The sequence below is a fragment of the Caretta caretta genome, chromosome 2 (genome assembly GCF_965140235.1).
Source record: "Caretta caretta isolate rCarCar2 chromosome 2, rCarCar1.hap1, whole genome shotgun sequence".
Taxonomy (NCBI): Eukaryota; Metazoa; Chordata; order Testudines; family Cheloniidae; genus Caretta; species Caretta caretta.
Window position 1 is genome coordinate 186544177 of NC_134207.1, and position 27115 is coordinate 186571291.

A 27115-nucleotide genomic window follows, 5' to 3' on the forward strand; every position below is an offset into this window, starting at 1 on the left:
GTCTACCGGATTTTCGCCTTTCGAACTGTTATATGGAAGGAGGGTGAGGGGCCCCCTGGACCTGATGAGAGACGAGTGGGAGGGGAAGGCCACTCCCGATGGAGAGTCAGTGGTGGAGTATGTCCTGATCTTCCGAGAGAGACTTGCTGCACTCATGGGCCTGGCCAGGGAGAATCTGGCCAGAGCCCAGAAGAAGCAGAAGGTCTGGTATGACCGCACGGCAAGGGCCCGTGCCTACGCCACCGGGGATCCGGTGATGGTTCTCATCCCAGTGAGAAAGAACAAACTACAGGCTGCCTGGGAGGGCCCTTTCACGGTCGTCAAGCAGCTCAATGAGGTAAACTATGTGGTGGAGCTGTCGAACCGGGCGCACCACCGCCGGGTGTACCATGTGAATATGATGAAGCCATATTATGCCAGGGGGAATGTGGTGTTGGCCGTGTGTGGACAGTGGGAAGAGCAGGGAGATGACCCTTTAGTAGATCTATTCCCTGGGACCAGAGCTGGTTCCCCCCTGGAAACAATCCCCCTCTCGGATCAGCTAACCCCTGCCCAGCAAGCTGAGGTCAGGGAGGTGCTGCATCCGTACCGACAGCTGTTTTCCAACAAGCCTGGACGCACTAATCTGACTGTCCACCGGGTGCAGACAGGGTCGCACCCGCCGATAAGATGCTCCCCCTTCCGAGTCACAGGGAAAACTGCTCAGGACCTGGAAAGAGAGGTCCGGGACATGCTGGCTTTGGGGGTGATCCAGCCATCTGCCAGCCCTTGGGCCTCGCCGGTGGTGCTGGTCCCCAAAAAGGACGGGTCGGTCCGGTTCTGCGTGGACTATCGGAAGCTCAGTGCCATCACTGTATCTGATGCCTACCCCATGCCAAGGCCGGACGAGCTCCTAGACAAGCTGGGAGGAGCTCGGTACCTTACCACCATGGACCTTACAAAGGGCTACTGGCAAGTGCCGCTGGATGCAGATGCCCGACTGAAATCGGCCTTTATCACCCCTCTGGGGCTCTATGAGTTCCTGACCCTGCCTTTCGGCCTCAAGGGAGCGCCGGCCACCTTCCAGCGCCTGGTGGACCAGCTCCTGAGGGGGATGGAGAGTTTTGCCATGGCGTATATTGATGACATCTGTGTCTTTAGCCAGACCTGGGAGGACCACGTGTCCCAGGTTAGACAAGTGCTGGACCGACTCCAGGGGGCTGGGCTGACTGTAAAAGCGGAGAAGTGCAAGGTGGGGATGGCGGAAGTGTCTTACCTGGGCCATCGGGTGGGGAGCGGCCGCCTAAAGCCGGAACCAGCCAAGGTGGAGGTGATCAGAGACTGGCCTGCTCCCCACACCAAAAAGCAGGTCCAAGCCTTTATTGGGATGGCAGGATACTACCGAAGATTTGTGCCCCACTTTAGCGCCATAGCCACCCCCATCACTGAGCTATGCAAGAAGGGGAAGCCAGACAAGGTGGTCTGGACCGAGCAGTGCCAGGTGGCTTTCCGGGCGCTGAAGGAGGCTCTGGTCAGTGGCCCAGTTCTGGCGAACCCGGACTTTGACAAGGCCTTTGTGGTGTTCACCGACGCCTCCGACACGGGACTGGGGGCGGTGTTAATGCAGGAGGATGAAAAGGGGGAGAGACACCCCATCGTGTACCTGAGCAAGAAGTTGCTACCCCGGGAGCAACACTACGCGGCCATCGAGAAGGAGTGCCTGGCCATGGTGTGGGCCCTCAAGAAACTAGAGCCCTATCTCGTCGGGCGGCACTTCACCGTCTACACCGACCACTCTCCCCTGACCTGGCTGCACCAGATGAAAGGAGCCAACGCCAAACTCCTGAGATGGAGCCTGCTCCTGCAGGATTACGACATGGACGTGGTCCACGTGAAGGAAAGTGCCAACCTGATAGCGGATGCGCTGTCCCGGAGAGGGGGCCCCGAACTTCCCCAGGTCACTGGTCACAGTGACCCCGCTCAGTTCAGTCTCGAAGGGGGGAGAGATGTGACGATGTGACTCAGCAGGGAGGGGGGAGTGTTGACCTGGGAATGTGCCTTGGGGATGGGAGACCTGAGAGCCTGTCACCTGAGCCGGGAGGGGGAGGGGGAGGTAACACCTCTGCCCAGGAATGTGAACAGAGGCTGCAGCAGGGAACCTGCTGGGTGGGTTTAGTTGGCAGTTTGGAGGCTGGGGAGAGGAACACAGGGAACCCCAGGGCTGGGGTCTAAGCTCCCTGCTCCCCCAGAAGGACGTGATTGAGGGGTCCTGGTTGTACCCACAAGCTCTGTTGTGGACTGTGTTCCTGTTGTCCAATAAACCTTCGGTTTTACTGGCTGGCTGAGAGTCTCAGTGGATCCCAGGAAGAGGGGTGCAGGGCCTGGACTCCCCCACACTCCGCGACAGGCTGGTTGAGGGAAGCCCTTTGCCAGCCTGCCTCCTTGGCAGCTGGCCCTTTGAAAGTGAGGGGAGGGAGGCAGCCGCTGTCCTTTTGGCCGGGAAGGCTGCCTGCGGGCCTGGAGCAGTCCCTGCCTCGGCTTCGGGGCCGGTAAGTGGGAAAGGTGGGTGCTGGTCGCCTCTGGGCTGGTCTCCCTGAGGAGGCGGCGGTGGCCCATCCTGCCTCCCCCGGGGCCTTGCGAAGCGGGAGACGGGGCAGGGGGAGGCCCCCGGGGGGCGCGTCCCGGGTTTCCCGGAGCGAGCAAAAGGCAGGCCAAGTGCGGGAGGGCGTCCCCAGGGAGGCGTGAGAGCTGTGTCGAGGACCGGGAGGTGTGAGGAAAGGCGAGCGGGCTGTGCGGGAGCTGCCCCTGCGGGGTGCGTGCAGGTGAGGCGCGGGAGCGGGCGTGCGGGCGGCAGCCCCGTCCTGGGCGGTGCGTTTCCCCTGTGGGTTTTGTGTCGGGGTGTGTGCGTGTGTGTGCGTGCAGTTTGTGAGGGCGTCATCTGAGGAGCGAGTGCGTGGTGAGAGGGGAGCGGGTGTGTATTTGTGGGGGGTGGGGAGGAGGGTTCGTCGCGGTGCGTGTGGGCCGGGGGTCGGGGGCTGCGGATGGTGCTGCGGGGCGTGAGCCTGGGTGTGTGGAGGCTGGGGTGCGAGGCCGGTGGCGCGTGCGTTCGTGCGTGGGTGCGCGCGTGCGTGAGGGCGTTGCGGACCCGGTGTGGGGGCGGGGGGGGGGGTCGGCGTGGAGCAGGCAGGGCAGTGTCTGTGGGCTCGTTTAAAGGCAGGCAAAGCGGCAGGCAGCAGCGTCTACAGCCATACCACCCTGAACACGCCCGATCTCGTCTGATCTCGGAAGCTAAGCAGGGTCGGGCCTGGTTAGTACTTGGATGGGAGACCTCCTGGGAATACTGGGTGCTGTAGGCTTTTGCCGGCCCTCGCCACGCTCCCTGCCGCTGCCCGGCTGCAGGTCTCCCTGCGGCACAGGCTTTTGCCGCCTGGTCCTCGCTTGCTTCCGCAGAGGTCTCGCAGGCCGTAGCCACCTCGCCCGCCGCAGCCCAGGGCGAGGGCTTGGGGCGCCCGGCCCCGCGGCGTCTTTGTTTTTCTTACCAGGCGGCGCTCTTGCCCCCTTGGCAGCAGGTGTGGGAGGCCAGGTGGCCGAAGCGGCGGCAGGCGCCCCAAGGCCTGTCTGCCCTCGCGCTCCCTGCCCGCCGCTTCAGCTCCGCCGCTGGAGGCTGGGAGAAAGGAAAGCCAGAAGCCTTGCCGTGCGGCGCAGCCCGGGCCTTTGGGGTGGCTGGTTGAGGGAAGCCCTTTGCCAGCCTGCCTCCTTGGCAGCTGGCCCTTTGAAAGTGAGGGGAGGGAGGCAGCCGCTGTCCTTTTGGCCGGGAAGGCTGCCTGCGGGCCTGGAGCAGTCCCTGCCTCGGCTTCGGGGCCGGTAAGTGGGAAAGGTGGGTGCTGGTCGCCTCTGGGCTGGTCTCCCTGAGGAGGCGGCGGTGGCCCATCCTGCCTCCCCCGGGGCCTTGCGAAGCGGGAGACGGGCCCGGGGGAGGCCCCCGGGGGGCGCGTCCCGGGTTTCCCGGAGCGAGCAAAAGGCAGGCCAAGTGCGGGAGGGCGTCCCCAGGGAGGCGTGAGAGCTGTGTCGAGGACCGGGAGGTGTGAGGAAAGGCGAGCGGGCTGTGCGGGAGCTGCCCCTGCGGGGTGCGTGCAGGTGAGGCGCGGGAGCGGGCGTGCGGGCGGCAGCCCCGTCCTGGGCGGTGCGTTTCCCCTGTGGGTTTTGTGTCGGGGTGTGTGCGTGTGTGTGCGTGCAGTTTGTGAGGGCGTCATCTGAGGAGCGAGTGCGTGGTGAGAGGGGAGCGGGTGTGTATTTGTGGGGGGTGGGGAGGAGGGTTCGTCGCGGTGCGTGTGGGCCGGGGGTCGGGGGCTGCGGATGGTGCTGCGGGGCGTGAGCCTGGGTGTGTGGAGGCTGGGGTGCGAGGCCGGTGGCGCGTGCGTGCGTGCGTGCGTGGGTGCGCGCGTGCGTGAGGGCGTTGCGGACCGGGTGTGGGGGCGGGGGGGGGGTCGGCGTGGAGCAGGCAGGGCGGTGTCTGTGGGCTCGTTTAAAGGCAGGCAAAGCGGCAGGCAGCAGCGTCTACGGCCATACCACCCTGAACACGCCCGATCTCGTCTGATCTCGGAAGCTAAGCAGGGTCGGGCCTGGTTAGTACTTGGATGGGAGACCTCCTGGGAATACTGGGTGCTGTAGGCTTTTGCCGGCCCTCGCCACGCTCCCTGCCGCTGCCCGGCTGCAGGTCTCCCTGCGGCACAGGCTTTTGCCGCCTGGTCCTCGCTTGCTTCCGCAGAGGTCTCGCAGGCCGTAGCCAGCTCGCCCGCCGCAGCCCAGGGCGAGGGCTTGGGGCGCCCGGCCCCGCGGCGTCTTTGTTTTTCTTACCAGGCGGCGCTCTTGCCCCCTTGGCAGCAGGTGTGGGAGGCCAGCTGGCCGAAGCGGCGGCAGGCGCCCCAAGGCCTGTCTGCCCTCGCGCTCCCTGCCCGCCGCTTCAGCTCCGCCGCTGGAGGCTGGGAGAAAGGAAAGCCAGAAGCCTTGCCGTGCGGCGCAGCCCGGGCCTTTGGGGTGGCTGGTTGAGGGAAGCCCTTTGCCAGCCTGCCTCCTTGGCAGCTGGCCCTTTGAAAGTGAGGGGAGGGAGGCAGCCGCTGTCCTTTTGGCCGGGAAGGCTGCCTGCGGGCCTGGAGCAGTCCCTGCCTCGGCTTCGGGGCCGGTAAGTGGGAAAGGTGGGTGCTGGTCGCCTCTGGGCTGGTCTCCCTGAGGAGGCGGCGGTGGCCCATCCTGCCTCCCCCGGGGCCTTGCGAAGCGGGAGACGGGCCCGGGGGAGGCCCCCGGGGGGCGCGTCCCGGGTTTCCCGGAGCGAGCAAAAGGCAGGCCAAGTGCGGGAGGGCGTCCCCAGGGAGGCGTGAGAGCTGTGTCGAGGACCGGGAGGTGTGAGGAAAGGCGAGCGGGCTGTGCGGGAGCTGCCCCTGCGGGGTGCGTGCAGGTGAGGCGCGGGAGCGGGCGTGCGGGCGGCAGCCCCGTCCTGGGCGGTGCGTTTCCCCTGTGGGTTTTGTGTCGGGGTGTGTGCGTGTGTGTGCGTGCAGTTTGTGAGGGCGTCATCTGAGGAGCGAGTGCGTGGTGAGAGGGGAGCGGGTGTGTATTTGTGGGGGGTGGGGAGGAGGGTTCGTCGCGGTGCGTGTGGGCCGGGTGTCGGGGGCTGCGGATGGTGCTGCGGGGCGTGAGCCTGGGTGTGTGGAGGCTGGGGTGCGAGGCCGGTGGCGCGTGCGTGCGTGCGTGCGTGGGTGCGCGCGTGCGTGAGGGCGTTGCGGACCCGGTGTGGGGGCGGGGGGGGGGGGGGTCGGCGTGGAGCAGGCAGGGCGGTGTCTGTGGGCTCGTTTAAAGGCAGGCAAAGCGGCAGGCAGCAGCGTCTACGGCCATACCACCCTGAACACGCCCGATCTCGTCTGATCTCGGAAGCTAAGCAGGGTCGGGCCTGGTTAGTACTTGGATGGGAGACCTCCTGGGAATACTGGGTGCTGTAGGCTTTTGCCGGCCCTCGCCACGCTCCCTGCCGCTGCCCGGCTGCAGGTCTCCCTGCGGCACAGGCTTTTGCCGCCTGGTCCTCGCTTGCTTCCGCAGAGGTCTCGCAGGCCGTAGCCACCTCGCCCGCCGCAGCCCAGGGCGAGGGCTTGGGGCGCCCGGCCCCGCGGCGTCTTTGTTTTTCTTACCAGGCGGCGCTCTTGCCCCCTTGGCAGCAGGTGTGGGAGGCCAGGTGGCCGAAGCGGCGGCAGGCGCCCCAAGGCCTGTCTGCCCTCGCGCTCCCTGCCCGCCGCTTCAGCTCCGCCGCTGGAGGCTGGGAGAAAGGAAAGCCAGAAGCCTTGCCGTGCGGCGCAGCCCGGGCCTTTGGGGTGGCTGGTTGAGGGAAGCCCTTTGCCAGCCTGCCTCCTTGGCAGCTGGCCCTTTGAAAGTGAGGGGAGGGAGGCAGCCGCTGTCCTTTTGGCCGGGAAGGCTGCCTGCGGGCCTGGAGCAGTCCCTGCCTCGGCTTCGGGGCCGGTAAGTGGGAAAGGTGGGTGCTGGTCGCCTCTGGGCTGGTCTCCCTGAGGAGGCGGCGGTGGCCCATCCTGCCTCCCCCGGGGCCTTGCGAAGCGGGAGACGGGCCCGGGGGAGGCCCCCGGGGGGCGCGTCCCGGGTTTCCCGGAGCGAGCAAAAGGCAGGCCAAGTGCGGGAGGGCGTCCCCAGGGAGGCGTGAGAGCTGTGTCGAGGACCGGGAGGTGTGAGGAAAGGCGAGCGGGCTGTGCGGGAGCTGCCCCTGCGGGGTGCGTGCAGGTGAGGCGCGGGAGCGGGCGTGCGGGCGGCAGCCCCGTCCTGGGCGGTGCGTTTCCCCTGTGGGTTTTGTGTCGGGGTGTGTGCGTGTGTGTGCGTGCAGTTTGTGAGGGCGTCATCTGAGGAGCGAGTGCGTGGTGAGAGGGGAGCGGGTGTGTATTTGTGGGGGGTGGGGAGGAGGGTTCGTCGCGGTGCGTGTGGGCCGGGGGTCGGGGGCTGCGGATGGTGCTGCGGGGCGTGAGCCTGGGTGTGTGGAGGCTGGGGTGCGAGGCCGGTGGCGCGTGCGTGCGTGCGTGCGTGGGTGCGCGCGTGCGTGAGGGCGTTGCGGACCGGGTGTGGGGGCGGGGGGGGGGTCGGCGTGGAGCAGGCAGGGCGGTGTCTGTGGGCTCGTTTAAAGGCAGGCAAAGCGGCAGGCAGCAGCGTCTACGGCCATACCACCCTGAACACGCCCGATCTCGTCTGATCTCGGAAGCTAAGCAGGGTCGGGCCTGGTTAGTACTTGGATGGGAGACCTCCTGGGAATACTGGGTGCTGTAGGCTTTTGCCGGCCCTCGCCACGCTCCCTGCCGCTGCCCGGCTGCAGGTCTCCCTGCGGCACAGGCTTTTGCCGCCTGGTCCTCGCTTGCTTCCGCAGAGGTCTCGCAGGCCGTAGCCACCTCGCCCGCCGCAGCCCAGGGCGAGGGCTTGGGGCGCCCGGCCCCGCGGCGTCTTTGTTTTTCTTACCAGGCGGCGCTCTTGCCCCCTTGGCAGCAGGTGTGGGAGGCCAGCTGGCCGAAGCGGCGGCAGGCGCCCCAAGGCCTGTCTGCCCTCGCGCTCCCTGCCCGCCGCTTCAGCTCCGCCGCTGGAGGCTGGGAGAAAGGAAAGCCAGAAGCCTTGCCGTGCGGCGCAGCCCGGGCCTTTGGGGTGGCTGGTTGAGGGAAGCCCTTTGCCAGCCTGCCTCCTTGGCAGCTGGCCCTTTGAAAGTGAGGGGAGGGAGGCAGCCGCTGTCCTTTTGGCCGGGAAGGCTGCCTGCGGGCCTGGAGCAGTCCCTGCCTCGGCTTCGGGGCCGGTAAGTGGGAAAGGTGGGTGCTGGTCGCCTCTGGGCTGGTCTCCCTGAGGAGGCGGCGGTGGCCCATCCTGCCTCCCCCGGGGCCTTGCGAAGCGGGAGACGGGCCCGGGGGAGGCCCCCGGGGGGCGCGTCCCGGGTTTCCCGGAGCGAGCAAAAGGCAGGCCAAGTGCGGGAGGGCGTCCCCAGGGAGGCGTGAGAGCTGTGTCGAGGACCGGGAGGTGTGAGGAAAGGCGAGCGGGCTGTGCGGGAGCTGCCCCTGCGGGGTGCGTGCAGGTGAGGCGCGGGAGCGGGCGTGCGGGCGGCAGCCCCGTCCTGGGCGGTGCGTTTCCCCTGTGGGTTTTGTGTCGGGGTGTGTGCGTGTGTGTGCGTGCAGTTTGTGAGGGCGTCATCTGAGGAGCGAGTGCGTGGTGAGAGGGGAGCGGGTGTGTATTTGTGGGGGGTGGGGAGGAGGGTTCGTCGCGGTGCGTGTGGGCCGGGTGTCGGGGGCTGCGGATGGTGCTGCGGGGCGTGAGCCTGGGTGTGTGGAGGCTGGGGTGCGAGGCCGGTGGCGCGTGCGTGCGTGCGTGCGTGGGTGCGCGCGTGCGTGAGGGCGTTGCGGACCCGGTGTGGGGGCGGGGGGGGGGGTCGGCGTGGAGCAGGCAGGGCGGTGTCTGTGGGCTCGTTTAAAGGCAGGCAAAGCGGCAGGCAGCAGCGTCTACGGCCATACCACCCTGAACACGCCCGATCTCGTCTGATCTCGGAAGCTAAGCAGGGTCGGGCCTGGTTAGTACTTGGATGGGAGACCTCCTGGGAATACTGGGTGCTGTAGGCTTTTGCCGGCCCTCGCCACGCTCCCTGCCGCTGCCCGGCTGCAGGTCTCCCTGCGGCACAGGCTTTTGCCGCCTGGTCCTCGCTTGCTTCCGCAGAGGTCTCGCAGGCCGTAGCCACCTCGCCCGCCGCAGCCCAGGGCGAGGGCTTGGGGCGCCCGGCCCCGCGGCGTCTTTGTTTTTCTTACCAGGCGGCGCTCTTGCCCCCTTGGCAGCAGGTGTGGGAGGCCAGCTGGCCGAAGCGGCGGCAGGCGCCCCAAGGCCTGTCTGCCCTCGCGCTCCCTGCCCGCCGCTTCAGCTCCGCCGCTGGAGGCTGGGAGAAAGGAAAGCCAGAAGCCTTGCCGTGCGGCGCAGCCCGGGCCTTTGGGGTGGCTGGTTGAGGGAAGCCCTTTGCCAGCCTGCCTCCTTGGCAGCTGGCCCTTTGAAAGTGAGGGGAGGGAGGCAGCCGCTGTCCTTTTGGCCGGGAAGGCTGCCTGCGGGCCTGGAGCAGTCCCTGCCTCGGCTTCGGGGCCGGTAAGTGGGAAAGGTGGGTGCTGGTCGCCTCTGGGCTGGTCTCCCTGAGGAGGCGGCGGTGGCCCATCCTGCCTCCCCCGGGGCCTTGCGAAGCGGGAGACGGGCCCGGGGGAGGCCCCCGGGGGGCGCGTCCCGGGTTTCCCGGAGCGAGCAAAAGGCAGGCCAAGTGCGGGAGGGCGTCCCCAGGGAGGCGTGAGAGCTGTGTCGAGGACCGGGAGGTGTGAGGAAAGGCGAGCGGGCTGTGCGGGAGCTGCCCCTGCGGGGTGCGTGCAGGTGAGGCGCGGGAGCGGGCGTGCGGGCGGCAGCCCCGTCCTGGGCGGTGCGTTTCCCCTGTGGGTTTTGTGTCGGGGTGTGTGCGTGTGTGTGCGTGCAGTTTGTGAGGGCGTCATCTGAGGAGCGAGTGCGTGGTGAGAGGGGAGCGGGTGTGTATTTGTGGGGGGTGGGGAGGAGGGTTCGTCGCGGTGCGTGTGGGCCGGGTGTCGGGGGCTGCGGATGGTGCTGCGGGGCGTGAGCCTGGGTGTGTGGAGGCTGGGGTGCGAGGCCGGTGGCGCGTGCGTGCGTGCGTGCGTGGGTGCGCGCGTGCGTGAGGGCGTTGCGGACCCGGTGTGGGGGCGGGGGGGGGGGTCGGCGTGGAGCAGGCAGGGCGGTGTCTGTGGGCTCGTTTAAAGGCAGGCAAAGCGGCAGGCTGCAGCGTCTACGGCCATACCACCCTGAACATGCCCGATCTCGTCTGATCTCGGAAGCTAAGCAGGGTCGGGCCTGGTTAGTACTTGGATGGGAGACCTCCTGGGAATACTGGGTGCTGTAGGCTTTTGCCGGCCCTCGCCACGCTCCCTGCCGCTGCCCGGCTGCAGGTCTCCCTGCGGCACAGGCTTTTGCCGCCTGGTCCTCGCTTGCTTCCGCAGAGGTCTCGCAGGCCGTAGCCACCTCACCAGCCGCAGCCCAGGGCGAGGGCTTGGGGCGCCCGGCCCCGCGGCGTCTTTGTTTTTCTTACCAGGCGGCGCTCTTGCCCCCTTGGCAGCAGGTGTGGGAGGCCAGCTGGCCGAAGCGGCGGCAGGCGCCCCAAGGCCTGTCTGCCCTCGCGCTCCCTGCCCGCCGCTTCAGCTCCGCCGCTGGAGGCTGGGAGAAAGGAAAGCCAGAAGCCTTGCCGTGCGGCGCAGCCCGGGCCTTTGGGGTGGCTGGTTGAGGGAAGCCCTTTGCCAGCCTGCCTCCTTGGCAGCTGGCCCTTTGAAAGTGAGGGGAGGGAGGCAGCCGCTGTCCTTTTGGCCGGGAAGGCTGCCTGCGGGCCTGGAGCAGTCCCTGCCTCGGCTTCGGGGCCGGTAAGTGGGAAAGGTGGGTGCTGGTCGCCTCTGGGCTGGTCTCCCTGAGGAGGCGGCGGTGGCCCATCCTGCCTCCCCCGGGGCCTTGCGAAGCGGGAGACGGGCCCGGGGGAGGCCCCCGGGGGGCGCGTCCCGGGTTTCCCGGAGCGAGCAAAAGGCAGGCCAAGTGCGGGAGGGCGTCCCCAGGGAGGCGTGAGAGCTGTGTCGAGGACCGGGAGGTGTGAGGAAAGGCGAGCGGGCTGTGCGGGAGCTGCCCCTGCGGGGTGCGTGCAGGTGAGGCGCGGGAGCGGGCGTGCGGGCGGCAGCCCCGTCCTGGGCGGTGCGTTTCCCCTGTGGGTTTTGTGTCGGGGTGTGTGCGTGTGTGTGCGTGCAGTTTGTGAGGGCGTCATCTGAGGAGCGAGTGCGTGGTGAGAGGGGAGCGGGTGTGTATTTGTGGGGGGTGGGGAGGAGGGTTCGTCGCGGTGCGTGTGGGCCGGGTGTCGGGGGCTGCGGATGGTGCTGCGGGGCGTGAGCCTGGGTGTGTGGAGGCTGGGGTGCGAGGCCGGTGGCGCGTGCGTGCGTGCGTGCGTGGGTGCGCGCGTGCGTGAGGGCGTTGCGGACCCGGTGTGGGGGCGGGGGGGGGGGTCGGCGTGGAGCAGGCAGGGCGGTGTCTGTGGGCTCGTTTAAAGGCAGGCAAAGCGGCAGGCAGCAGCGTCTACGGCCATACCACCCTGAACACGCCCGATCTCGTCTGATCTCGGAAGCTAAGCAGGGTCGGGCCTGGTTAGTACTTGGATGGGAGACCTCCTGGGAATACTGGGTGCTGTAGGCTTTTGCCGGCCCTCGCCACGCTCCCTGCCGCTGCCCGGCTGCAGGTCTCCCTGCGGCACAGGCTTTTGCCGCCTGGTCCTCGCTTGCTTCCGCAGAGGTCTCGCAGGCCGTAGCCACCTCACCCGCCGCAGCCCAGGGCGAGGGCTTGGGGCGCCCGGCCCCGCGGCGTCTTTGTTTTTCTTACCAGGCGGCGCTCTTGCCCCCTTGGCAGCAGGTGTGGGAGGCCAGCTGGCCGAAGCGGCGGCAGGCGCCCCAAGGCCTGTCTGCCCTCGCGCTCCCTGCCCGCCGCTTCAGCTCCGCCGCTGGAGGCTGGGAGAAAGGAAAGCCAGAAGCCTTGCCGTGCGGCGCAGCCCGGGCCTTTGGGGTGGCTGGTTGAGGGAAGCCCTTTGCCAGCCTGCCTCCTTGGCAGCTGGCCCTTTGAAAGTGAGGGGAGGGAGGCAGCCGCTGTCCTTTTGGCCGGGAAGGCTGCCTGCGGGCCTGGAGCAGTCCCTGCCTCGGCTTCGGGGCCGGTAAGTGGGAAAGGTGGGTGCTGGTCGCCTCTGGGCTGGTCTCCCTGAGGAGGCGGCGGTGGCCCATCCTGCCTCCCCCGGGGCCTTGCGAAGCGGGAGACGGGCCCGGGGGAGGCCCCCGGGGGGCGCGTCCCGGGTTTCCCGGAGCGAGCAAAAGGCAGGCCAAGTGCGGGAGGGCGTCCCCAGGGAGGCGTGAGAGCTGTGTCGAGGACCGGGAGGTGTGAGGAAAGGCGAGCGGGCTGTGCGGGAGCTGCCCCTGCGGGGTGCGTGCAGGTGAGGCGCGGGAGCGGGCGTGCGGGCGGCAGCCCCGTCCTGGGCGGTGCGTTTCCCCTGTGGGTTTTGTGTCAGGGTGTGTGCGTGTGTGTGCGTGCAGTTTGTGAGGGCGTCATCTGAGGAGCGAGTGCGTGGTGAGAGGGGAGCGGGTGTGTATTTGTGGGGGGTGGGGAGGAGGGTTCGTCGCGGTGCGTGTGGGCCGGGTGTCGGGGGCTGCGGATGGTGCTGCGGGGCGTGAGCCTGGGTGTGTGGAGGCTGGGGTGCGAGGCCGGTGGCGCGTGCGTGCGTGCGTGCGTGGGTGCGCGCGTGCGTGAGGGCGTTGCGGACCCGGTGTGGGGGCGGGGGGGGGGGTCGGCGTGGAGCAGGCAGGGCGGTGTCTGTGGGCTCGTTTAAAGGCAGGCAAAGCGGCAGGCAGCAGCGTCTACGGCCATACCACCCTGAACACGCCCGATCTCGTCTGATCTCGGAAGCTAAGCAGGGTCGGGCCTGGTTAGTACTTGGATGGGAGACCTCCTGGGAATACTGGGTGCTGTAGGCTTTTGCCGGCCCTCGCCACGCTCCCTGCCGCTGCCCGGCTGCAGGTCTCCCTGCGGCACAGGCTTTTGCCGCCTGGTCCTCGCTTGCTTCCGCAGAGGTCTCGCAGGCCGTAGCCAGCTCGCCCGCCGCAGCCCAGGGCGAGGGCTTGGGGCGCCCGGCCCCGCGGCGTCTTTGTTTTTCTTACCAGGCGGCGCTCTTGCCCCCTTGGCAGCAGGTGTGGGAGGCCAGCTGGCCGAAGCGGCGGCAGGCGCCCCAAGGCCTGTCTGCCCTCGCGCTCCCTGCCCGCCGCTTCAGCTCCGCCGCTGGAGGCTGGGAGAAAGGAAAGCCAGAAGCCTTGCCGTGCGGCGCAGCCCGGGCCTTTGGGGTGGCTGGTTGAGGGAAGCCCTTTGCCAGCCTGCCTCCTTGGCAGCTGGCCCTTTGAAAGTGAGGGGAGGGAGGCAGCCGCTGTCCTTTTGGCCGGGAAGGCTGCCTGCGGGCCTGGAGCAGTCCCTGCCTCGGCTTCGGGGCCGGTAAGTGGGAAAGGTGGGTGCTGGTCGCCTCTGGGCTGGTCTCCCTGAGGAGGCGGCGGTGGCCCATCCTGCCTCCCCCGGGGCCTTGCGAAGCGGGAGACGGGCCCGGGGGAGGCCCCCGGGGGGCGCGTCCCGGGTTTCCCGGAGCGAGCAAAAGGCAGGCCAAGTGCGGGAGGGCGTCCCCAGGGAGGCGTGAGAGCTGTGTCGAGGACCGGGAGGTGTGAGGAAAGGCGAGCGGGCTGTGCGGGAGCTGCCCCTGCGGGGTGCGTGCAGGTGAGGCGCGGGAGCGGGCGTGCGGGCGGCAGCCCCGTCCTGGGCGGTGCGTTTCCCCTGTGGGTTTTGTGTCGGGGTGTGTGCGTGTGTGTGCGTGCAGTTTGTGAGGGCGTCATCTGAGGAGCGAGTGCGTGGTGAGAGGGGAGCGGGTGTGTATTTGTGGGGGGTGGGGAGGAGGGTTCGTCGCGGTGCGTGTGGGCCGGGTGTCGGGGGCTGCGGATGGTGCTGCGGGGCGTGAGCCTGGGTGTGTGGAGGCTGGGGTGCGAGGCCGGTGGCGCGTGCGTGAGTGCGTGCGTGGGTGCGCGCGTGCGTGAGGGCGTTGCGGACCCGGTGTGGGGGCGGGGGGGGGGGTCGGCGTGGAGCAGGCAGGGCGGTGTCTGTGGGCTCGTTTAAAGGCAGGCAAAGCGGCAGGCAGCAGCGTCTACGGCCATACCACCCTGAACACGCCCGATCTCGTCTGATCTCGGAAGCTAAGCAGGGTCGGGCCTGGTTAGTACTTGGATGGGAGACCTCCTGGGAATACTGGGTGCTGTAGGCTTTTGCCGGCCCTCGCCACGCTCCCTGCCGCTGCCCGGCTGCAGGTCTCCCTGCGGCACAGGCTTTTGCCGCCTGGTCCTCGCTTGCTTCCGCAGAGGTCTCGCAGGCCGTAGCCACCTCACCCGCCGCAGCCCAGGGCGAGGGCTTGGGGCGCCCGGCCCCGCGGCGTCTTTGTTTTTCTTACCAGGCGGCGCTCTTGCCCCCTTGGCAGCAGGTGTGGGAGGCCAGCTGGCCGAAGCGGCGGCAGGCGCCCCAAGGCCTGTCTGCCCTCGCGCTCCCTGCCCGCCGCTTCAGCTCCGCCGCTGGAGGCTGGGAGAAAGGAAAGCCAGAAGCCTTGCCGTGCGGCGCAGCCCGGGCCTTTGGGGTGGCTGGTTGAGGGAAGCCCTTTGCCAGCCTGCCTCCTTGGCAGCTGGCCCTTTGAAAGTGAGGGGAGGGAGGCAGCCGCTGTCCTTTTGGCCGGGAAGGCTGCCTGCGGGCCTGGAGCAGTCCCTGCCTCGGCTTCGGGGCCGGTAAGTGGGAAAGGTGGGTGCTGGTCGCCTCTGGGCTGGTCTCCCTGAGGAGGCGGCGGTGGCCCATCCTGCCTCCCCCGGGGCCTTGCGAAGCGGGAGACGGGCCCGGGGGAGGCCCCCGGGGGGCGCGTCCCGGGTTTCCCGGAGCGAGCAAAAGGCAGGCCAAGTGCGGGAGGGCGTCCCCAGGGAGGCGTGAGAGCTGTGTCGAGGACCGGGAGGTGTGAGGAAAGGCGAGCGGGCTGTGCGGGAGCTGCCCCTGCGGGGTGCGTGCAGGTGAGGCGCGGGAGCGGGCGTGCGGGCGGCAGCCCCGTCCTGGGCGGTGCGTTTCCCCTGTGGGTTTTGTGTCGGGGTGTGTGCGTGTGTGTGCGTGCAGTTTGTGAGGGCGTCATCTGAGGAGCGAGTGCGTGGTGAGAGGGGAGCGGGTGTGTATTTGTGGGGGGTGGGGAGGAGGGTTCGTCGCGGTGCGTGTGGGCCGGGTGTCGGGGGCTGCGGATGGTGCTGCGGGGCGTGAGCCTGGGTGTGTGGAGGCTGGGGTGCGAGGCCGGTGGCGCGTGCGTGCGTGCGTGCGTGGGTGCGCGCGTGCGTGAGGGCGTTGCGGACCCGGTGTGGGGGCGGGGGGGGGGGTCGGCGTGGAGCAGGCAGGGCGGTGTCTGTGGGCTCGTTTAAAGGCAGGCAAAGCGGCAGGCAGCAGCGTCTACGGCCATACCACCCTGAACACGCCCGATCTCGTCTGATCTCGGAAGCTAAGCAGGGTCGGGCCTGGTTAGTACTTGGATGGGAGACCTCCTGGGAATACTGGGTGCTGTAGGCTTTTGCCGGCCCTCGCCACGCTCCCTGCCGCTGCCCGGCTGCAGGTCTCCCTGCGGCACAGGCTTTTGCCGCCTGGTCCTCGCTTGCTTCCGCAGAGGTCTCGCAGGCCGTAGCCAGCTCGCCCGCCGCAGCCCAGGGCGAGGGCTTGGGGCGCCCGGCCCCGCGGCGTCTTTGTTTTTCTTACCAGGCGGCGCTCTTGCCCCCTTGGCAGCAGGTGTGGGAGGCCAGCTGGCCGAAGCGGCGGCAGGCGCCCCAAGGCCTGTCTGCCCTCGCGCTCCCTGCCCGCCGCTTCAGCTCCGCCGCTGGAGGCTGGGAGAAAGGAAAGCCAGAAGCCTTGCCGTGCGGCGCAGCCCGGGCCTTTGGGGTGGCTGGTTGAGGGAAGCCCTTTGCCAGCCTGCCTCCTTGGCAGCTGGCCCTTTGAAAGTGAGGGGAGGGAGGCAGCCGCTGTCCTTTTGGCCGGGAAGGCTGCCTGCGGGCCTGGAGCAGTCCCTGCCTCGGCTTCGGGGCCGGTAAGTGGGAAAGGTGGGTGCTGGTCGCCTCTGGGCTGGTCTCCCTGAGGAGGCGGCGGTGGCCCATCCTGCCTCCCCCGGGGCCTTGCGAAGCGGGAGACGGGCCCGGGGGAGGCCCCCGGGGGGCGCGTCCCGGGTTTCCCGGAGCGAGCAAAAGGCAGGCCAAGTGCGGGAGGGCGTCCCCAGGGAGGCGTGAGAGCTGTGTCGAGGACCGGGAGGTGTGAGGAAAGGCGAGCGGGCTGTGCGGGAGCTGCCCCTGCGGGGTGCGTGCAGGTGAGGCGCGGGAGCGGGCGTGCGGGCGGCAGCCCCGTCCTGGGCGGTGCGTTTCCCCTGTGGGTTTTGTGTCGGGGTGTGTGCGTGTGTGTGCGTGCAGTTTGTGAGGGCGTCATCTGAGGAGCGAGTGCGTGGTGAGAGGGGAGCGGGTGTGTATTTGTGGGGGGTGGGGAGGAGGGTTCGTCGCGGTGCGTGTGGGCCGGGTGTCGGGGGCTGCGGATGGTGCTGCGGGGCGTGAGCCTGGGTGTGTGGAGGCTGGGGTGCGAGGCCGGTGGCGCGTGCGTGAGTGCGTGCGTGGGTGCGCGCGTGCGTGAGGGCGTTGCGGACCCGGTGTGGGGGCGGGGGGGGGGGTCGGCGTGGAGCAGGCAGGGCGGTGTCTGTGGGCTCGTTTAAAGGCAGGCAAAGCGGCAGGCAGCAGCGTCTACGGCCATACCACCCTGAACACGCCCGATCTCGTCTGATCTCGGAAGCTAAGCAGGGTCGGGCCTGGTTAGTACTTGGATGGGAGACCTCCTGGGAATACTGGGTGCTGTAGGCTTTTGCCGGCCCTCGCCACGCTCCCTGCCGCTGCCCGGCTGCAGGTCTCCCTGCGGCACAGGCTTTTGCCGCCTGGTCCTCGCTTGCTTCCGCAGAGGTCTCGCAGGCCGTAGCCACCTCACCCGCCGCAGCCCAGGGCGAGGGCTTGGGGCGCCCGGCCCCGCGGCGTCTTTGTTTTTCTTACCAGGCGGCGCTCTTGCCCCCTTGGCAGCAGGTGTGGGAGGCCAGCTGGCCGAAGCGGCGGCAGGCGCCCCAAGGCCTGTCTGCCCTCGCGCTCCCTGCCCGCCGCTTCAGCTCCGCCGCTGGAGGCTGGGAGAAAGGAAAGCCAGAAGCCTTGCCGTGCGGCGCAGCCCGGGCCTTTGGGGTGGCTGGTTGAGGGAAGCCCTTTGCCAGCCTGCCTCCTTGGCAGCTGGCCCTTTGAAAGTGAGGGGAGGGAGGCAGCCGCTGTCCTTTTGGCCGGGAAGGCTGCCTGCGGGCCTGGAGCAGTCCCTGCCTCGGCTTCGGGGCCGGTAAGTGGGAAAGGTGGGTGCTGGTCGCCTCTGGGCTGGTCTCCCTGAGGAGGCGGCGGTGGCCCATCCTGCCTCCCCCGGGGCCTTGCGAAGCGGGAGACGGGCCCGGGGGAGGCCCCCGGGGGGCGCGTCCCGGGTTTCCCGGAGCGAGCAAAAGGCAGGCCAAGTGCGGGAGGGCGTCCCCAGGGAGGCGTGAGAGCTGTGTCGAGGACCGGGAGGTGTGAGGAAAGGCGAGCGGGCTGTGCGGGAGCTGCCCCTGCGGGGTGCGTGCAGGTGAGGCGCGGGAGCGGGCGTGCGGGCGGCAGCCCCGTCCTGGGCGGTGCGTTTCCCCTGTGGGTTTTGTGTCGGGGTGTGTGCGTGTGTGTGCGTGCAGTTTGTGAGGGCGTCATCTGAGGAGCGAGTGCGTGGTGAGAGGGGAGCGGGTGTGTATTTGTGGGGGGTGGGGAGGAGGGTTCGTCGCGGTGCGTGTGGGCCGGGTGTCGGGGGCTGCGGATGGTGCTGCGGGGCGTGAGCCTGGGTGTGTGGAGGCTGGGGTGCGAGGCCGGTGGCGCGTGCGTGCGTGCGTGCGTGGGTGCGCGCGTGCGTGAGGGCGTTGCGGACCCGGTGTGGGGGCGGGGGGGGGGGGTCGGCGTGGAGCAGGCAGGGCGGTGTCTGTGGGCTCGTTTAAAGGCAGGCAAAGCGGCAGGCAGCAGCGTCTACGGCCATACCACCCTGAACACGCCCGATCTCGTCTGATCTCGGAAGCTAAGCAGGGTCGGGCCTGGTTAGTACTTGGATGGGAGACCTCCTGGGAATACTGGGTGCTGTAGGCTTTTGCCGGCCCTCGCCACGCTCCCTGCCGCTGCCCGGCTGCAGGTCTCCCTGCGGCACAGGCTTTTGCCGCCTGGTCCTCGCTTGCTTCCGCAGAGGTCTCGCAGGCCGTAGCCAGCTCGCCCGCCGCAGCCCAGGGCGAGGGCTTGGGGCGCCCGGCCCCGCGGCGTCTTTGTTTTTCTTACCAGGCGGCGCTCTTGCCCCCTTGGCAGCAGGTGTGGGAGGCCAGCTGGCCGAAGCGGCGGCAGGCGCCCCAAGGCCTGTCTGCCCTCGCGCTCCCTGCCCGCCGCTTCAGCTCCGCCGCTGGAGGCTGGGAGAAAGGAAAGCCAGAAGCCTTGCCGTGCGGCGCAGCCCGGGCCTTTGGGGTGGCTGGTTGAGGGAAGCCCTTTGCCAGCCTGCCTCCTTGGCAGCTGGCCCTTTGAAAGTGAGGGGAGGGAGGCAGCCGCTGTCCTTTTGGCCGGGAAGGCTGCCTGCGGGCCTGGAGCAGTCCCTGCCTCGGCTTCGGGGCCGGTAAGTGGGAAAGGTGGGTGCTGGTCGCCTCTGGGCTGGTCTCCCTGAGGAGGCGGCGGTGGCCCATCCTGCCTCCCCCGGGGCCTTGCGAAGCGGGAGACGGGCCCGGGGGAGGCCCCCGGGGGGCGCGTCCCGGGTTTCCCGGAGCGAGCAAAAGGCAGGCCAAGTGCGGGAGGGCGTCCCCAGGGAGGCGTGAGAGCTGTGTCGAGGACCGGGAGGTGTGAGGAAAGGCGAGCGGGCTGTGCGGGAGCTGCCCCTGCGGGGTGCGTGCAGGTGAGGCGCGGGAGCGGGCGTGCGGGCGGCAGCCCCGTCCTGGGCGGTGCGTTTCCCCTGTGGGTTTTGTGTCGGGGTGTGTGCGTGTGTGTGCGTGCAGTTTGTGAGGGCGTCATCTGAGGAGCGAGTGCGTGGTGAGAGGGGAGCGGGTGTGTATTTGTGGGGGGTGGGGAGGAGGGTTCGTCGCGGTGCGTGTGGGCCGGGTGTCGGGGGCTGCGGATGGTGCTGCGGGGCGTGAGCCTGGGTGTGTGGAGGCTGGGGTGCGAGGCCGGTGGCGCGTGCGTGCGTGCGTGCGTGGGTGCGCGCGTGCGTGAGGGCGTTGCGGACCCGGTGTGGGGGCGGGGGGGGGGGGTCGGCGTGGACCAGGCAGGGCGGTGTCTGTGGGCTCGTTTAAAGGCAGGCAAAGCGGCAGGCAGCAGCGTCTACGGCCATACCACCCTGAACACGCCCGATCTCGTCTGATCTCGGAAGCTAAGCAGGGTCGGGCCTGGTTAGTACTTGGATGGGAGACCTCCTGGGAATACTGGGTGCTGTAGGCTTTTGCCGGCCCTCGCCACGCTCCCTGCCGCTGCCCGGCTGCAGGTCTCCCTGCGGCACAGGCTTTTGCCGCCTGGTCCTCGCTTGCTTCCGCAGAGGTCTCGCAGGCCGTAGCCACCTCACCCGCCGCAGCCCAGGGCGAGGGCTTGGGGCGCCCGGCCCCGCGGCGTCTTTGTTTTTCTTACCAGGCGGCGCTCTTGCCCCCTTGGCAGCAGGTGTGGGAGGCCAGCTGGCCGAAGCGGCGGCAGGCGCCCCAAGGCCTGTCTGCCCTCGCGCTCCCTGCCCGCCGCTTCAGCTCCGCCGCTGGAGGCTGGGAGAAAGGAAAGCCAGAAGCCTTGCCGTGCGGCGCAGCCCGGGCCTTTGGGGTGGCTGGTTGAGGGAAGCCCTTTGCCAGCCTGCCTCCTTGGCAGCTGGCCCTTTGAAAGTGAGGGGAGGGAGGCAGCCGCTGTCCTTTTGGCCGGGAAGGCTGCCTGCGGGCCTGGAGCAGTCCCTGCCTCGGCTTCGGGGCCGGTAAGTGGGAAAGGTGGGTGCTGGTCGCCTCTGGGCTGGTCTCCCTGAGGAGGCGGCGGTGGCCCATCCTGCCTCCCCCGGGGCCTTGCGAAGCGGGAGACGGGCCCGGGGGAGGCCCCCGGGGGGCGCGTCCCGGGTTTCCCGGAGCGAGCAAAAGGCAGGCCAAGTGCGGGAGGGCGTCCCCAGGGAGGCGTGAGAGCTGTGTCGAGGACCGGGAGGTGTGAGGAAAGGCGAGCGGGCTGTGCGGGAGCTGCCCCTGCGGGGTGCGTGCAGGTGAGGCGCGGGAGCGGGCGTGCGGGCGGCAGCCCCGTCCTGGGCGGTGCGTTTCCCCTGTGGGTTTTGTGTCAGGGTGTGTGCGTGTGTGTGCGTGCAGTTTGTGAGGGCGTCATCTGAGGAGCGAGTGCGTGGTGAGAGGGGAGCGGGTGTGTATTTGTGGGGGGTGGGGAGGAGGGTTCGTCGCGGTGCGTGTGGGCCGGGTGTCGGGGGCTGCGGATGGTGCTGCGGGGCGTGAGCCTGGGTGTGTGGAGGCTGGGGTGCGAGGCCGGTGGCGCGTGCGTGCGTGCGTGCGTGGGTGCGCGCGTGCGTGAGGGCGTTGCGGACCCGGTGTGGGGGCGGGGGGGGGGGTCGGCGTGGAGCAGGCAGGGCGGTGTCTGTGGGCTCGTTTAAAGGCAGGCAAAGCGGCAGGCAGCAGCGTCTACGGCCATACCACCCTGAACACGCCCGATCTCGTCTGATCTCGGAAGCTAAGCAGGGTCGGGCCTGGTTAGTACTTGGATGGGAGACCTCCTGGGAATACTGGGTGCTGTAGGCTTTTGCCGGCCCTCGCCACGCTCCCTGCCGCTGCCCGGCTGCAGGTCTCCCTGCGGCACAGGCTTTTGCCGCCTGGTCCTCGCTTGCTTCCGCAGAGGTCTCGCAGGCCGTAGCCACCTCGCCCGCCGCAGCCCAGGGCGAGGGCTTGGGGCGCCCGGCCCCGCGGCGTCTTTGTTTTTCTTACCAGGCGGCGCTCTTGCCCCCTTGGCAGCAGGTGTGGGAGGCCAGCTGGCCGAAGCGGCGGCAGGCGCCCCAAGGCCTGTCTGCCCTCGCGCTCCCTGCCCGCCGCTTCAGCTCCGCCGCTGGAGGCTGGGAGAAAGGAAAGCCAGAAGCCTTGCCGTGCGGCGCAGCCCGGGCCTTTGGGGTGGCTGGTTGAGGGAAGCCCTTTGCCAGCCTGCCTCCTTGGCAGCTGGCTCTTTGAAAGTGAGGGGAGGGAGGCAGCCGCTGTCCTTTTGGCCGGGAAGGCTGCCTGCGGGCCTGGAGCAGTCCCTGCCTCGGCTTCGGGGCCGGTAAGTGGGAAAGGTGGGTGCTGGTCGCCTCTGGGCTGGTCTCCCTGAGGAGGCGGCGGTGGCCCATCCTGCCTCCCCCGGGGCCTTGCGAAGCGGGAGACGGGCCCGGGGGAGGCCCCCGGGGGGCGCGTCCCGGGTTTCCCGGAGCGAGCAAAAGGCAGGCCAAGTGCGGGAGGGCGTCCCCAGGGAGGCGTGAGAGCTGTGTCGAGGACCGGGAGGTGTGAGGAAAGGCGAGCGGGCTGTGCGGGAGCTGCCCCTGCGGGGTGCGTGCAGGTGAGGCGCGGGAGCGGGCGTGCGGGCGGCAGCCCCGTCCTGGGCGGTGCGTTTCCCCTGTGGGTTTTGTGTCAGGGTGTGTGCGTGTGTGTGCGTGCAGTTTGTGAGGGCGTCATCTGAGGAGCGAGTGCGTGGTGAGAGGGGAGCGGGTGTGTATTTGTGGGGGGTGGGGAGGAGGGTTCGTCGCGGTGCGTGTGGGCCGGGTGTCGGGGGCTGCGGATGGTGCTGCGGGGCGTGAGCCTGGGTGTGTGGAGGCTGGGGTGCGAGGCCGGTGGCGCGTGCGTGCGTGCGTGCGTGGGTGCGCGCGTGCGTGAGGGCGTTGCGGACCCGGTGTGGGGGCGGGGGGGGGGGTCGGCGTGGAGCAGGCAGGGCGGTGTCTGTGGGCTCGTTTAAAGGCAGGCAAAGCGGCAGGCAGCAGCGTCTACGGCCATACCACCCTGAACACGCCCGATCTCGTCTGATCTCGGAAGCTAAGCAGGGTCGGGCCTGGTTAGTACTTGGATGGGAGACCTCCTGGGAATACTGGGTGCTGTAGGCTTTTGCCGGCCCTCGCCACGCTCCCTGCCGCTGCCCGGCTGCAGGTCTCCCTGCGGCACAGGCTTTTGCCGCCTGGTCCTCGCTTGCTTCCGCAGAGGTCTCGCAGGCCGTAGCCAGCTCGCCCGCCGCAGCCCAGGGCGAGGGCTTGGGGCGCCCGGCCCCGCGGCGTCTTTGTTTTTCTTACCAGGCGGCGCTCTTGCCCCCTTGGCAGCAGGTGTGGGAGGCCAGCTGGCCGAAGCGGCGGCAGGCGCCCCAAGGCCTGTCTGCCCTCGCGCTCCCTGCCCGCCGCTTCAGCTCCGCCGCTGGAGGCTGGGAGAAAGGAAAGCCAGAAGCCTTGCCGTGCGGCGCAGCCCGGGCCTTTGGGGTGGCTGGTTGAGGGAAGCCCTTTGCCAGCCTGCCTCCTTGGCAGCTGGCTCTTTGAAAGTGAGGGGAGGGAGGCAGCCGCTGTCCTTTTGGCCGGGAAGGCTGCCTGCGGGCCTGGAGCAGTCCCTGCCTCGGCTTCGGGGCCGGTAAGTGGGAAAGGTGGGTGCTGGTCGCCTCTGGGCTGGTCTCCCTGAGGAGGCGGCGGTGGCCCATCCTGCCTCCCCCGGGGCCTTGCGAAGCGGGAGACGGGCCCGGGGGAGGCCCCCGGGGGGCGCGTCCCGGGTTTCCCGGAGCGAGCAAAAGGCAGGCCAAGTGCGGGAGGGCGTCCCCAGGGAGGCGTGAGAGCTGTGTCGAGGACCGGGAGGTGTGAGGAAAGGCGAGCGGGCTGTGCGGGAGCTGCCCCTGCGGGGTGCGTGCAGGTGAGGCGCGGGAGCGGGCGTGCGGGCGGCAGCCCCGTCCTGGGCGGTGCGTTTCCCCTGTGGGTTTTGTGTCGGGGTGTGTGCGTGTGTGTGCGTGCAGTTTGTGAGGGCGTCATCTGAGGAGCGAGTGCGTGGTGAGAGGGGAGCGGGTGTGTATTTGTGGGGGGTGGGGAGGAGGGTTCGTCGCGGTGCGTGTGGGCCGGGTGTCGGGGGCTGCGGATGGTGCTGCGGGGCGTGAGCCTGGGTGTGTGGAGGCTGGGGTGCGAGGCCGGTGGCGCGTGCGTGCGTGGGTGCGCGCGTGCGTGAGGGCGTTGCGGACCCGGTGTGGGGGCGGGGGGGGGGGTCGGCGTGGACCAGGCAGGGCGGTGTCTGTGGGCTCGTTTAAAGGCAGGCAAAGCGGCAGGCAGCAGCGTCTACGGCCATACCACCCTGAACACGCCCGATCTCGTCTGATCTCGGAAGCTAAGCAGGGTCGGGCCTGGTTAGTACTTGGATGGGAGACCTCCTGGGAATACTGGGTGCTGTAGGCTTTTGCCGGCCCTCGCCACGCTCCCTGCCGCTGCCCGGCTGCAGGTCTCCCTGCGGCACAGGCTTTTGCCGCCTGGTCCTCGCTTGCTTCCGCAGAGGTCTCGCAGGCCGTAGCCACCTCACCCGCCGCAGCCCAGGGCGAGGGCTTGGGGCGCCCGGCCCCGCGGCGTCTTTGTTTTTCTTACCAGGCGGCGCTCTTGCCCCCTTGGCAGCAGGTGTGGGAGGCCAGCTGGCCGAAGCGGCGGCAGGCGCCCCAAGGCCTGTCTGCCCTCGCGCTCCCTGCCCGCCGCTTCAGCTCCGCCGCTGGAGGCTGGGAGAAAGGAAAGCCAGAAGCCTTGCCGTGCGGCGCAGCCCGGGCCTTTGGGGTGGCTGGTTGAGGGAAGCCCTTTGCCAGCCTGCCTCCTTGGCAGCTGGCCCTTTGAAAGTGAGGGGAGGGAGGCAGCCGCTGTCCTTTTGGCCGGGAAGGCTGCCTGCGGGCCTGGAGCAGTCCCTGCCTCGGCTTCGGGGCCGGTAAGTGGGAAAGGTGGGTGCTGGTCGCCTCTGGGCTGGTCTCCCTGAGGAGGCGGCGGTGGCCCATCCTGCCTCCCCCGGGGCCTTGCGAAGCGGGAGACGGGCCCGGGGGAGGCCCCCGGGGGGCGCGTCCCGGGTTTCCCGGAGCGAGCAAAAGGCAGGCCAAGTGCGGGAGGGCGTCCCCAGGGAGGCGTGAGAGCTGTGTCGAGGACCGGGAGGTGTGAGGAAAGGCGAGCGGGCTGTGCGGGAGCTGCCCCTGCGGGGTGCGTGCAGGTGAGGCGCGGGAGCGGGCGTGCGGGCGGCAGCCCCGTCCTGGGCGGTGCGTTTCCCCTGTGGGTTTTGTGTCGGGGTGTGTGCGTGTGTGTGCGTGCAGTTTGTGAGGGCGTCATCTGAGGAGCGAGTGCGTGGTGAGAGGGGAGCGGGTGTGTATTTGTGGGGGGTGGGGAGGAGGGTTCGTCGCGGTGCGTGTGGGCCGGGTGTCGGGGGCTGCGGATGGTGCTGCGGGGCGTGAGCCTGGGTGTGTGGAGGCTGGGGTGCGAGGCCGGTGGCGCGTGCGTGCGTGCGTGCGTGGGTGCGCGCGTGCGTGAGGGCGTTGCGGACCCGGTGTGGGGGCGGGGGGGGGGGGTCGGCGTGGAGCAGGCAGGGCGGTGTCTGTGGGCTCGTTTAAAGGCAGGCAAAGCGGCAGGCAGCAGCGTCTACGGCCATACCACCCTGAACACGCCCGATCTCGTCTGATCTCAGAAGCTAAGCAGGGTCGGGCCTGGTTAGTACTTGGATGGGAGACCTCCTGGGAATACTGGGTGCTGTAGGCTTTTGCCGGCCCTCGCCACGCTCCCTGCCGCTGCCCGGCTGCAGGTCTCCCTGCGGCACAGGCTTTTGCCGCCTGGTCCTCGCTTGCTTCCGCAGAGGTCTCGCAGGCCGTAGCCAGCTCGCCCGCCGCAGCCCAGGGCGAGGGCTTGGGGCGCCCGGCCCCGCGGCGTCTTTGTTTTTCTTACCAGGCGGCGCTCTTGCCCCCTTGGCAGCAGGTGTGGGAGGCCAGCTGGCCGAAGCGGCGGCAGGCGCCCCAAGGCCTGTCTGCCCTCGCGCTCCCTGCCCGCCGCTTCAGCTCCGCCGCTGGAGGCTGGGAGAAAGGAAAGCCAGAAGCCTTGCCGTGCGGCGCAGCCCGGGCCTTTGGGGTGGCTGGTTGAGGGAAGCCCTTTGCCAGCCTGCCTCCTTGGCAGCTGGCTCTTTGAAAGTGAGGGGAGGGAGGCAGCCGCTGTCCTTTTGGCCGGGAAGGCTGCCTGCGGGCCTGGAGCAGTCCCTGCCTCGGCTTCGGGGCCGGTAAGTGGGAAAGGTGGGTGCTGGTCGCCTCTGGGCTGGTCTCCCTGAGGAGGCGGCGGTGGCCCATCCTGCCTCCCCCGGGGCCTTGCGAAGCGGGAGACGGGCCCGGGGGAGGCCCCCGGGGGGCGCGTCCCGGGTTTCCCGGAGCGAGCAAAAGGCAGGCCAAGTGCGGGAGGGCGTCCCCAGGGAGGCGTGAGAGCTGTGTCGAGGACCGGGAGGTGTGAGGAAAGGCGAGCGGGCTGTGCGGGAGCTGCCCCTGCGGGGTGCGTGCAGGTGAGGCGCGGGAGCGGGCGTGCGGGCGGCAGCCCCGTCCTGGGCGGTGCGTTTCCCCTGTGGGTTTTGTGTCGGGGTGTGTGCGTGTGTGTGCGTGCAGTTTGTGAGGGCGTCATCTGAGGAGCGAGTGCGTGGTGAGAGGGGAGCGGGTGTGTATTTGTGGGGGGTGGGGAGGAGGGTTCGTCGCGGTGCGTGTGGGCCGGGTGTCGGGGGCTGCGGATGGTGCTGCGGGGCGTGAGCCTGGGTGTGTGGAGGCTGGGGTGCGAGGCCGGTGGCGCGTGCGTGCGTGCGTGCGTGGGTGTGCGCGTGCGTGAGGGCGTTGCGGACCCGGTGTGGGGGCGGGGGGGGGGGTCGGCGTGGAGCAGGCAGGGCGGTGTCTGTGGGCTCGTTTAAAGGCAGGCAAAGCGGCAGGCAGCAGCGTCTACGGCCATACCACCCTGAACACGCCCGATCTCGTCTGATCTCGGAAGCTAAGCAGGGTCGGGCCTGGTTAGTACTTGGATGGGAGACATACTGGGTGCTGTAGGCTTTTGCCGGCCCTCGCCACGCTCCCTGCCGCTGCCCGGCTGCAGGTCTCCCTGCGGCACAGGCTTTTGCCGCCTGGTCCTCGCTTGCTTCCGCAGAGGTCTCGCAGGCCGTAGCCACCTCACCCGCCGCAGCCCAGGGCGAGGGCTTGGGGCGCCCGGCCCCGCGGCGTCTTTGTTTTTCTTACCAGGCGGCGCTCTTGCCCCCTTGGCAGCAGGTGTGGGAGGCCAGCTGGCCGAAGCGGCGGCAGGCGCCCCAAGGCCTGTCTGCCCTCGCGCTCCCTGCCCGCCGCTTCAGCTCCGCCGCTGGAGGCTGGGAGAAAGGAAAGCCAGAAGCCTTGCCGTGCGGCGCAGCCCGGGCCTTTGGGGTGGCTGGTTGAGGGAAGCCCTTTGCCAGCCTGCCTCCTTGGCAGCTGGCCCTTTGAAAGTGAGGGGAGGGAGGCAGCCGCTGTCCTTTTGGCCGGGAAGGCTGCCTGCGGGCCTGGAGCAGTCCCTGCCTCGGCTTCGGGGCCGGTAAGTGGGAAAGGTGGGTGCTGGTCGCCTCTGGGCTGGTCTCCCTGAGGAGGCGGCGGTGGCCCATCCTGCCTCCCCCGGGGCCTTGCGAAGCGGGAGACGGGCCCGGGGGAGGCCCCCGGGGGGCGCGTCCCGGGTTTCCCGGAGCGAGCAAAAGGCAGGCCAAGTGCGGGAGGGCGTCCCCAGGGAGGCGTGAGAGCTGTGTCGAGGACCGGGAGGTGTGAGGAAAGGCGAGCGGGCTGTGCGGGAGCTGCCCCTGCGGGGTGCGTGCAGGTGAGGCGCGGGAGCGGGCGTGCGGGCGGCAGCCCCGTCCTGGGCGGTGCGTTTCCCCTGTGGGTTTTGTGTCGGGGTGTGTGCGTGTGTGTGCGTGCAGTTTGTGAGGGCGTCATCTGAGGAGCGAGTGCGTGGTGAGAGGGGAGCGGGTGTGTATTTGTGGGGGGTGGGGAGGAGGGTTCGTCGCGGTGCGTGTGGGCCGGGTGTCGGGGGCTGCGGATGGTGCTGCGGGGCATGAGCCTGGGTGTGTGGAGGCTGGGGTGCGAGGCCGGTGGCGCGTGCGTGCGTGCGTGCGTGGGTGCGCGCGTGCGTGAGGGCGTTGCGGACCCGGTGTGGGGGCGGGGGAGGGGGTCGGCGTAGAGCAGGCAGGGCGGTGTCTGTGGGCTCGTTTAAAGGCAGGCAAAGCGGCAGGCAGCAGCGTCTACGGCCATACCACCCTGAACACGCCCGATCTCGTCTGATCTCGGAAGCTAAGCAGGGTCGGGCCTGGTTAGTACTTGGATGGGAGACCTCCTGGGAATACTGGGTGCTGTAGGCTTTTGCCGGCCCTCGCCACGCTCCCTGCCGCTGCCCGGCTGCAGGTCTCCCT

General features: G+C 69.6%; 18 non-coding genes and 1 pseudogene across 18 annotated transcripts; all 19 read left to right on the plus strand.

The window, feature by feature from the left end:
• Positions 1-3216: 3216 nt before the first annotated feature.
• Positions 3217-3335, plus strand: LOC125629599 (5S ribosomal RNA). The gene has a single exon (XR_007354448.2). It is a non-coding gene; the product is annotated as a 5S ribosomal RNA (ribosomal RNA).
• Positions 3336-4534: 1199 nt separating this feature from the next.
• LOC125629598 (5S ribosomal RNA) lies at positions 4535-4653 on the plus strand. Its single transcript, XR_007354447.1, has one exon. It is a non-coding gene; the product is annotated as a 5S ribosomal RNA (ribosomal RNA).
• Positions 4654-5856: 1203 nt separating this feature from the next.
• Positions 5857-5975, plus strand: LOC125629596 (5S ribosomal RNA). The gene has a single exon (XR_007354446.1). It is a non-coding gene; the product is annotated as a 5S ribosomal RNA (ribosomal RNA).
• A 1199-nt stretch (positions 5976-7174) lies between these two features.
• On the plus strand, positions 7175-7293 carry LOC125629597 (5S ribosomal RNA). Its single transcript, XR_012667390.1, has one exon. It is a non-coding gene; the product is annotated as a 5S ribosomal RNA (ribosomal RNA).
• A 1200-nt stretch (positions 7294-8493) lies between these two features.
• Positions 8494-8612, plus strand: LOC125629600 (5S ribosomal RNA). Its single transcript, XR_007354449.2, has one exon. It is a non-coding gene; the product is annotated as a 5S ribosomal RNA (ribosomal RNA).
• A 1200-nt stretch (positions 8613-9812) lies between these two features.
• On the plus strand, positions 9813-9931 carry LOC142071262 (5S ribosomal RNA). Its single transcript, XR_012667337.1, has one exon. It is a non-coding gene; the product is annotated as a 5S ribosomal RNA (ribosomal RNA).
• A 1200-nt stretch (positions 9932-11131) lies between these two features.
• On the plus strand, positions 11132-11250 carry LOC142071259 (5S ribosomal RNA). The gene has a single exon (XR_012667334.1). It is a non-coding gene; the product is annotated as a 5S ribosomal RNA (ribosomal RNA).
• A 1200-nt stretch (positions 11251-12450) lies between these two features.
• LOC142071261 (5S ribosomal RNA) lies at positions 12451-12569 on the plus strand. Its single transcript, XR_012667336.1, has one exon. It is a non-coding gene; the product is annotated as a 5S ribosomal RNA (ribosomal RNA).
• A 1200-nt stretch (positions 12570-13769) lies between these two features.
• On the plus strand, positions 13770-13888 carry LOC142071270 (5S ribosomal RNA). Its single transcript, XR_012667346.1, has one exon. It is a non-coding gene; the product is annotated as a 5S ribosomal RNA (ribosomal RNA).
• A 1200-nt stretch (positions 13889-15088) lies between these two features.
• Positions 15089-15207, plus strand: LOC142071279 (5S ribosomal RNA). The gene has a single exon (XR_012667356.1). It is a non-coding gene; the product is annotated as a 5S ribosomal RNA (ribosomal RNA).
• Positions 15208-16407: 1200 nt separating this feature from the next.
• LOC142071285 (5S ribosomal RNA) lies at positions 16408-16526 on the plus strand. The gene has a single exon (XR_012667359.1). It is a non-coding gene; the product is annotated as a 5S ribosomal RNA (ribosomal RNA).
• A 1201-nt stretch (positions 16527-17727) lies between these two features.
• LOC142071287 (5S ribosomal RNA) lies at positions 17728-17846 on the plus strand. The gene has a single exon (XR_012667362.1). It is a non-coding gene; the product is annotated as a 5S ribosomal RNA (ribosomal RNA).
• Positions 17847-19047: 1201 nt separating this feature from the next.
• Positions 19048-19166, plus strand: LOC142071290 (5S ribosomal RNA). Its single transcript, XR_012667365.1, has one exon. It is a non-coding gene; the product is annotated as a 5S ribosomal RNA (ribosomal RNA).
• Positions 19167-20366: 1200 nt separating this feature from the next.
• On the plus strand, positions 20367-20485 carry LOC142071291 (5S ribosomal RNA). Its single transcript, XR_012667366.1, has one exon. It is a non-coding gene; the product is annotated as a 5S ribosomal RNA (ribosomal RNA).
• A 1200-nt stretch (positions 20486-21685) lies between these two features.
• LOC142071294 (5S ribosomal RNA) lies at positions 21686-21804 on the plus strand. Its single transcript, XR_012667367.1, has one exon. It is a non-coding gene; the product is annotated as a 5S ribosomal RNA (ribosomal RNA).
• Positions 21805-22996: 1192 nt separating this feature from the next.
• On the plus strand, positions 22997-23115 carry LOC142071295 (5S ribosomal RNA). The gene has a single exon (XR_012667369.1). It is a non-coding gene; the product is annotated as a 5S ribosomal RNA (ribosomal RNA).
• A 1201-nt stretch (positions 23116-24316) lies between these two features.
• On the plus strand, positions 24317-24435 carry LOC142071273 (5S ribosomal RNA). The gene has a single exon (XR_012667349.1). It is a non-coding gene; the product is annotated as a 5S ribosomal RNA (ribosomal RNA).
• A 1200-nt stretch (positions 24436-25635) lies between these two features.
• Positions 25636-25745, plus strand: LOC142071283 (5S ribosomal RNA; annotated as a pseudogene).
• Positions 25746-26945: 1200 nt separating this feature from the next.
• LOC142071296 (5S ribosomal RNA) lies at positions 26946-27064 on the plus strand. Its single transcript, XR_012667370.1, has one exon. It is a non-coding gene; the product is annotated as a 5S ribosomal RNA (ribosomal RNA).
• The last annotated feature ends 51 nt before the right edge of the window (positions 27065-27115 follow it).